The sequence below is a fragment of the Rhinatrema bivittatum genome, chromosome 2, assembly GCF_901001135.1.
Source record: "Rhinatrema bivittatum chromosome 2, aRhiBiv1.1, whole genome shotgun sequence".
NCBI lineage: Eukaryota > Metazoa > Chordata > Amphibia > Gymnophiona > Rhinatrematidae > Rhinatrema > Rhinatrema bivittatum.
The window spans coordinates 51,697,927-51,706,486 of NC_042616.1; the positions used below are offsets into that span (position 1 = coordinate 51,697,927).

Genomic DNA, 8,560 nt, shown 5'->3' on the forward strand with positions numbered 1-8,560 from the left:
TGCTGTGATTGGACAGCATAAGGAGAGGAGGTGGTGCACAGCACAGCCCTCAGCTCCCAGTGCTTCTGCAGATACATAGATACACTGTATAGGCAGTTCACTGGCAGGATCTAACATTTATGCAAATGAGGGGGTACCATTCCCCCACCCCAGCCCTCAAGTGTCAAGTCCTGGTCTGTGGAAAAGTTGGCAACCCTAACTAGCACTAGCTTTAAAAATGGGAGGGGAAAAATAATAAAAATTCAGCCACAACGTATGCAGAATGAACAGATGGCGGGGCCATCACCGCTTATCAACAGTGCTCAAGATAAGCAAACTTGGAGTACCTGCACTCAGGACTCCAGCCGTTCCCTCACATCACCTTAACTTAAAGCGCTCTCCAGAAGCAGAGCCAGGAGCACTGTAAATAAAATCCTTAAGAAATAATATCCAGGGTATACCAAAATTGGAAGAAAATACAGGAAGGTGTTTTGGGGAGAGTGGCCACTACTGAAATGATATCGCACAGTAGTACTTCACCCTGGGGCCCTCCCTGTAATACAAAAGGTGTTTCTGCCCCCAAGACCCTTACTTCCCCTGCCCCCGCCCAATATTCTTAAAAGTATGGGTCCTAAAAATCTCCCTGCTGCATTTGGATAGTTTTTTGTTTTTTTTACAGCTTCTGAGAGGAGAAGAAAGATTATGGTTTATTTTTAACCCGTTCAGTACAGTAACTGTTTCAGGGTCTCCAGCGGCAAAAAAAAAAAAAAAAAAATCAGTTTACAGACGGTGCAGGAACAGGGATCTGCTATTCGTTCACTTTATACTTTATGGAAGTGAACGATTAAAGAAACCAAACAGAAAAAAAAAAAACCAAACAGAAATTTAGGTGGCTTGCAGCAAGAAGTGCTTAGGTGGGGTTTTCCCTTGACCGCCGTTCCAAGGGGTGAAAAAGGTAAGAGCAAACATCAAAGGCAGGACGAGGAGGGGGGGGAGAGATTGACAGTCCGCTATTATTCTGGAGATGTATCGGAAAGCCATCAGGAAGTGACGTGCAAACACTTACAGAAATGAAGGGGCAGGGGGAAAAAGAAAAGCAAGCAAGAAAGCAATCAAGGCCCGGAAGGAGAAAACCAGTTCAAACCTCGGTGTAAAAGAGAAGGAGAAGGAGGGCTGCTAGCCCTGGAGGATGAGCAGAATTTTCCAACTCCATACAGCAGGGGACTGCAACCTCCCTTCCATTGCAGGAGCAGCCACTAGTGGACAAACTAAAAGTTACCCAGGACAGCTGCTTGTGGCTGGTTGCGTTACAGGAGCCGGACGCCAAGTTTTAAAGAGGGGGTGGGAGAAGATTTCCAGTGGGGGATGGGCGCCCCGGGCAGCTCTTATGCACACATTTGGGCGGGGGGAGAGGAGAAACACCTACACCTATAGTCATTCCCCCCACTATCCTCTTTCTCCTCCTCCACCCAACCAGGGGGAATGCAAACGATCTGATCAGCCAAAAATAAAGAACTGTGAGCACTGGCTCCAGCTCACTCCCATAAGTAAAGAAACACCCCCCCCCATACCTGCACGGAGCAGCTCCCCCCTCGCCCAGGAATGGGTGAGGAAGGGAGGCAGGAGCCCAGGCGCCACCCTTGCCTGGATCCTGGCCCGGTTCGGGAAGGCTGGGGCTGGTGACTGCGGTAAAACGCCAGACTGGGAGAGCGAAAGCCGCGAGGAGGAGGGGGGAGGGGCAGCGATGGCAGCGCGTTCTTAACTCATTGCTGGCCTGTTCCCGGCCCGGGCTGGTACGGCATTGGGAGCGCATTGCCAGGGGGTTGGCAGCTGGCTGCTAACGAGTTAATCGGGCAGCGGAGCCCCACGTGGGCTGCAGGCCTTGAATAATGCATGACTCCCTCCAGCGGGCCAGGCTCTGAGCTTTGCATTTCTCGCTCCCTCTCTCTTTTTTTTTCCCCCCTTTTTTTTCTTGAAAAGCCTAATGTGCACATTCCTGCCGCTGCCTTAACCCTTGCAATGCTGAGGCCGGTGACTGGCTTCTGATTGAAATCTGCAAATTGCTTCTCTCTCTCTCTTTCTCTTTCTCTCTCTCTCTCTTTCTGGGAGGGGGAGGAGGCCTCCCGCCCCATGTCCTGCCTTGTGAAGGTCACGAGCACTGACCGGGACCCCTCCCTGGAAATCGTTTCATCTGCTTCTTCGCTAGCTTTGGCAATGCATTTCAAGCAGGCCTGGCAAGGCGCTGCCTCTTCGGCATAGCGCACGCTCGAGTCCTAGTACTGCATCGCTAGCCAGAGGCATGTTCAAGGTTTTTTTTTCTTCCCTACATAATTACAGTTTGCTGCTCAACTAAACCTCTAAGCAGGGTCGTGTTCAAGTATATGTAGAAGAGAGTCACTAGCCAGGGGGGTGCTCAAGTCACTTATACAGGATTACTAGTTACTGGTGTGCTCATGTGCCTAAATAGGATCACTGGCCAGGGGCATGCTCAGGTCTTACAGAATTACTAGTCAAGGGTGTATGTAGGTCACTTTTACATGATTATAGTTTACAGTTCTGCTAAACCATTAGCCAGGGGTTTGTTCAGATACCTGTGCAGAAGCACTAACCTGGGGCGTGCTTGTGCCACTGTACAAGATCAGTACCCAGAGATGTGTTCAGGTGCCTGTATAGGATCACCAGCCAAGGCCATGGTCAGATCCCTTTACAAGGGCACATCTCAAATAATAACATCTGTGTTTCTGTATAGAATCAAATCTCTATTGCCCTGCCAACCAGGTCAAATTCAGTGGTTTCCTGTGGTCAATAAACTTTCAGTCAGCTCAGTGACCAGTGCTGGGATACTATCCTGCTTGTGGGATTTGGATCTGGGGAGGCAAACACAGAACTTCCTGGGAGAAAACCTAAGGTGATAAGCTGAAGTGAGGCCATGCCTCAGCCGGAAGGGCTCACAATGCTGGAAAGTATTACAGCCTGTGGGGATCTAGAGTTATTTATCGCCTGAGTGGGAGAGTGAGTGAAAAGCTTGACACGTCCCATGGGTCACTTCAAGAAGAATCCCAGGACTGCAGGAAGAGTCTCAGACTGTCAAGCATATCAGTTGTTTAACAAAATGCAGAGAAAAAAAAAGTCTGAATGGTTAACAGTAACCAAATGCCAAGCACATAGTACACCAATATCCTTTTATTAAGAAAAAGAACATTTATTTATTTAACAGTTTTTTATACCGACCTTCATAGTAAATTACCATATCGGATCGGTTTACAGTTTAACAAAGGGAAAAACTAGAGTAACAAATTCAAGTAAACGAAAGATAACAATAAGTAGGAATAAGTCAAAGTTACAATCAACAGGGGGAGAGAACTTGGAAGCTTGCAACAAGCTGGAAAGAAGATAGGCTGGTAAAAGAGATTTTACCATAGAGTGTACAAGTTAAAAACTTAAGGACGGTGCTTTAACCTGAATGTCTCAGAGTCCATTTATTTTCTTTGAGAAACGGAGTGCCAGACTGGGTAGGAATGAAGGCCAACTAGTGATTGTCTGGTGGTTCAGGGAAGGCTTGTTGAAAGAGCCAGGTTTTAAGTCTTTTTCTGAAAGATAAAAGGCATGGCTCCAGTCTGAGGTTTGATGGGATACTGTTCCAGATCGATGGGCCTGCTATCGAAAAGGCTCTGTCTTTGGTCATAGCAAGGCGTGTGGCTTTAGTGGGGGGAACATTAAGAGTGCCTTTGTAAATGTCTCTAGTTGGTCTGATAGAAGAGTAGAGTTTGAAAGGTATTTCCAGGTCAAGTTGAAGTTGATGATGGATGGTTTTATGGATTAAGGTGATTGATTTGTATAGAATTCTGTAATTTACTGGTAACCAGTGTAGATTCCTGAGAATTGGTGATATGTGATCGTAGCGGCTGGTACTGGTTAACAATCTTGCTGCCGCATTTTGAATCATCTGCAGAGGTTTAGTAGAGGATTTAGGAAGTCCTAGTAGAAGGGCGCTACAGTAGTCTATTTTGGCGAACAGTAGCGCTTGGAGGACTGTCCTGAAGTCGTGGAAGAATAAGAGAGGTTTAAGTCGTTTTAGGACCTGTAATCTGTAAAAGCAATCTTTCGTTGTTGTATTGACCATTTTCCTTAGATTTAGTCGGTTGTCTAGAATCACCCCAAGATCTCTAACCTGATTACATGTGATTTGAGAGTTGAGTGGTGTTGGTTGGTGGATATTGTTGTCATTTGAGGAGATGAGGAGAAGCTCTGTCTTAGAAGCGTTAAGGACCAAGTTTAAACTGTTGAGTAGATTGGTGATGGAAAGTAGGCAGTTATTCCAATGGGTGAGCGCTTTTGAGATTGATTCTGTTATGGGGATTAGAATCTGTACGTCGTCTGCGTACAGATAATGAATTAGGTTGAGATCTGTTAACATTTGGCAGAGGGGGAGGAGGTATATGTTGAAGAGGGTTGGGGATAGAGAAGATCCTTGTGGTACACCAAGATTAGATTTTGTTAGGGGTGACTCTTTATTATTGATTTTGACTTTGTAAGTCCTATTGCTGAGGAAGGACTTGAACCAGTTGTACGCAGTTCCAGAGATGCCGATATCTGCTAGGCGATCCAACAGGATGGTGTGATTGACGGTGTCGAAAGCCGCCGAAATATCTAACAAGACTAGTAAGAAGGAGTGTTTATTTATTTGTAAGCTTTTATATACCGACGAACGTTGGGAACATCTCATCGGTTCACATAAAACATAACAGCAGCTAAACGAGCTTTACAAAGAACAAGGAACAATGGGCATACAATAGAAAAACAGCGAGCAATGTAACATAAACAAGGGGGAACCACGAAACAGGGTAGTGGAGTAAGAGCAAAGGATATGTACATGAACTCATAACTATTTACAGGGAGGATGTCTAGTAACATAGCTAATTGCATCAGTAAATATGGTTAGGGAAAACAGGAGGCAAAAAACAGATACTCACAAAGATAACTATTACATGTTTGCAGTTTAATTACATAGCTAATTAAGTAATAATCTAAGGCAGAATAGGAAGAGGAAAGGGGTCTAGAAGGTTATTCAGGGAAGGCTTGCCTAAATAGGCAGGTTTTCAGATTCTGCTTAAATTTTTTTGGGCATGGTTCCTGCCGTAGGTAGGGAGGGAGTTTGTTCCATAGAACGGGTCTAGCTAAGGATATAGCCCGAGCTTTAGTGGAAACAAGTTTAGATAGTTTAGGTGAGGGAATGTTGAGGGTGGCTCTGTGTTGATGCCTTATTGGCCTGTTCGAGTTGTGAAAGGTGAGGTGTTCCGAGAACCAGTGCATGTTTGGGTTGTGGAGAGCTTTATGGATGAGAGTGAGAGTTTTGTATGTAATTCTTTCAGCAACAGGTAACCAGTGCAGATTTTTTAGACCAGGGGTAATATGGTCGTTTTTGTGTGTGTTAGTTAGGATGCTTGCAGCTGCATTTTGGAGTAATTGTAAAGGAGGTAGTGTGCTTTTGGGTAAACCTAGTAGTAAGGCGCTGCAGTAGTCGATTTTGGAAAGGATAAAAGCTTGTAATATGGTGCGAAAGTCACTAAGGTGCAGTAGGGGTTTAATTCTTTTGAGGGAGTGGAGTTTGAAATAACAGGCTCTAAGCGTGTCATTGATGTGTTTTTTGAAGGAAAGTTGGTTGTCAATAGTAATGCCAAGACTGCGTACCTGTTGGTTGAAGGCAGTGGTGGGGTTGGGGGAGCAACCTGTCTGCAGGGGAGGGGATATACCTTGTGTAGAGATGTACAAAAGCTCTGTTTTGGCCGTGTTAAGAGCCAAGAAGTTGCTTGTGAGGAGTGTGTGAATAATGATCATTAAATAAAGGGTATGGTATAACTATAGTTACATGTGAACCAGGATGATGTTCCCAACGTATCCCGGTATATAAAAACACTTAAATAAATAAATAAAATAACAGATTTAATCCTTGTTCTATTACTATTTTACTAATGTGTTTACTAATGTGTTTAGGCATGTTGATGCCTGCTTTTTGTGGTGAGGGGGGTGGGGCAGAGAACTGCTATAAAAGACACACAGCAAAAACTGTCATCTGGATGAATGGTGCGCTACATAACCCAGTATGTCTTGGTTGATCATTGGGTCCTATCTCTGGGTGCTGACAGATGGCAGTGAGAAGAATGGTAGAGTAAAACTCCTGTCAATCTGAGGGAAGGAGGTAACATAGCAGCAAGGTCAGAGGGATTGGAAAAATGAGACATGAATTAATAATACTTGAGTGATTGAGAGTTTGGCAAACTAAGATTAAAAGCAAAGAAGTGCAGAATTTTGCATTTGAGGGCACAGAAACCCAGAGGAGTGGTACTTGATGGACAGGGTGGGTGGGGTTTTGAGTCCTTACTGCTGTGCAGCAAACCAAGAGAGCGATCTTGGGATCATCGTATCTGATGATCTCAAGTTTGACAAATAGCGTGAAAAGGCATAGGGAGAGGAAAAAGGAAATGATAATTGATGAGACCTCATCTGGAATATTGTGTCCAATTCTGGAGATCATACCTCCGAAAGGCCAGAGAAGGGCTACCAAAAAGGTACAAAGTCTGCACTGCAAGCCCTAGGATGTGAAATTTAAGGATCTAAACATATATACTCTATACTAGGGTTGCCAACTCTTCCATAGACCAGGACTGGACACCGAGACCTCATCTGGAATATTGTGTCCAATTCTGGAGATCATACCTCTGAAAGGCCAGAGAAGGGCTACCAAAAAGGTGCAAAGTCTGCACTGCAAGCCCTAGGATGTGAAATTTAAGGATCTAAACATATATACTCTATACTAGGGTTGCCAACTCTTCCATAGACCAGGACTGGACACTTGAGGACCGGGGGGGAATGGCACCCCCTCATTTGCATCAATTTTAGATCCTGCCAGTGAACTGCCTAAACCATGTATCTATGTAACTGCAGAAGCACTGGGAGCTCAGGGCTGTGCTGTCCAATCACAGCATGGGAAAGGAGGCAGGGATACAGCACAGCTCTCCTCCCATAGGCTCCGACCTGCCTTTCTCTTCCTCTAACTAAGGAGGAGCCACCTGCAAAACCGGACATTTAGCGTCGGGTCGGTACTTCTGGCTGGACACTGTACAGAATGCCTGAAAACCTGGCTGTCCGGTCCAAAACTGGACAGTTGGCAACCCTACTCTATACTCTAGCCTGGAGAAGAGAAGGGAAAAGGTGTCTTTGATAGAGATGTTGCAATATTTCAAAGGTATAAGTAGTACACAAGAAGCAGACGTTTCTCCAGGAGGAGTTCTCGGACAAGAGGTGTTGATGTGAGACTGGAAAAGGAGGGAGGATGGGGAGGGTAAGAATCAGGAGTAATATAAGGACACAATTTTGTCACGGAAAGGATGATGGATGCACGGAGTGAACTCCCAGTAGAGGTGATGGGACAGCAATGATAACAGAACTCAGGAAAGCACAGGGAGGGTCCTTAAGTGGTGGGGAAGTGTAAGACCAGAGATCAAGCAGGGCTTGCAGTTATTCCAGTAGGAGAGGAGGGGATCTTACCTGTCGTCTTGTCTCTCTCATTCTGTGCCCTGCAATCCGCAGCCGTTGCCGGGGTGCATCGGAGAGAGCGCAGGGGCAAGATCATCACCGTCTTCCGACAGGTGAAAATTAAGATTTTAAAGTGAGCTAAAAAACATTTTTATTTCTTCGTTGCTGGTGCTCCGTTTCTAGTCGTTCCATTCTAGGAAACTCAGGGCAAGCCGCAATTAAACTGGCATTGTGAACCAGTGAACTTTTTGGCTTGGCTAATAAAGAGTTAGCATATTGAGGTCAATATTCAAATGTAAAGCTCTCTTGTCTAAATGGCAAAGCCAGCATATTCAGCTACAATTATCCGGGGCGTTCCGGGGAGGAGTGGCGTTAGCTGGATAACTTAATCTGGCTTACTCTGGTCGGGCCACCGACCTGTCCTAAAGAGATAGCCTTCCTTCTAGGTGGTATTAGCCACAGGCACGCCACCCTCCAATAACCCCAGCAGCATTAATAGAACCGACCTGTCAATGTACCTGGCACATCTCATGCAGAAGAGAGAGACATTGACAGACTGACTGAGTGCCATGTACATTTTAGGAAGGTGAGGGGTTCATTCCTGTGAGGATAGTTCTGTTCCAGCAGACGGGGATACTTCTTGTAGGTATAGCTTTCTTTCAGGCCGATACACTACAGTGCGCTCCGACGCGCAATTTCCCTTACCCCTTATTCAGTAAGGGGAGAAAAACGCGCGTCCAACCCGCCGAACCTAATAGGGCCCTCAACATGCAAATGCATGTTGATGGCCCTATTAGGTATGCCTGCGTGATTCAGAAAACAAAATGTGCAGCCAAGCCACACATTTTACTTTCAGAAATTAGCGCTGACCCAAAGGTAGGCGCTAGTTTCTGCCGGCACCGGGAAACTGCTTTCCTGTGCACCCTCCGACTTAATATCATGGCGATATTAAGTCGGAGGTCCCGAAGAGTAAAAAAAGTTAAGAAAAAAAAGAAAAAAAAAATTTAAAATGGGCCGGTGGCTGTCGGGCCGAAAACCAGATGCT

The 8,560-nt window shown here is 45.6% G+C and overlaps 1 protein-coding gene across 11 annotated transcripts in view; it reads right to left on the reverse strand.

Moving 5' to 3' along the window:
• The window catches only part of LOC115083942, a 44,206-nt gene extending 42,366 nt beyond the window's left edge, over positions 1-1,840 (reverse strand). For 5 of the 11 annotated variants that reach the window (XM_029588090.1, XM_029588088.1, XM_029588085.1 and 2 more), the window contains exon 1: positions 1,551-1,834. The gene's annotated coding sequence lies outside the window, so the exon portion shown is untranslated. Of the gene's footprint in view, positions 1-1,123; positions 1,332-1,550 lie in introns of those variants that run through there. The other 6 variants (XM_029588091.1, XM_029588093.1, XM_029588092.1 and 3 more) reach the window with 4 other exon arrangements.
• Between the last annotated feature and the right edge of the window lie 6,720 nt (positions 1,841-8,560).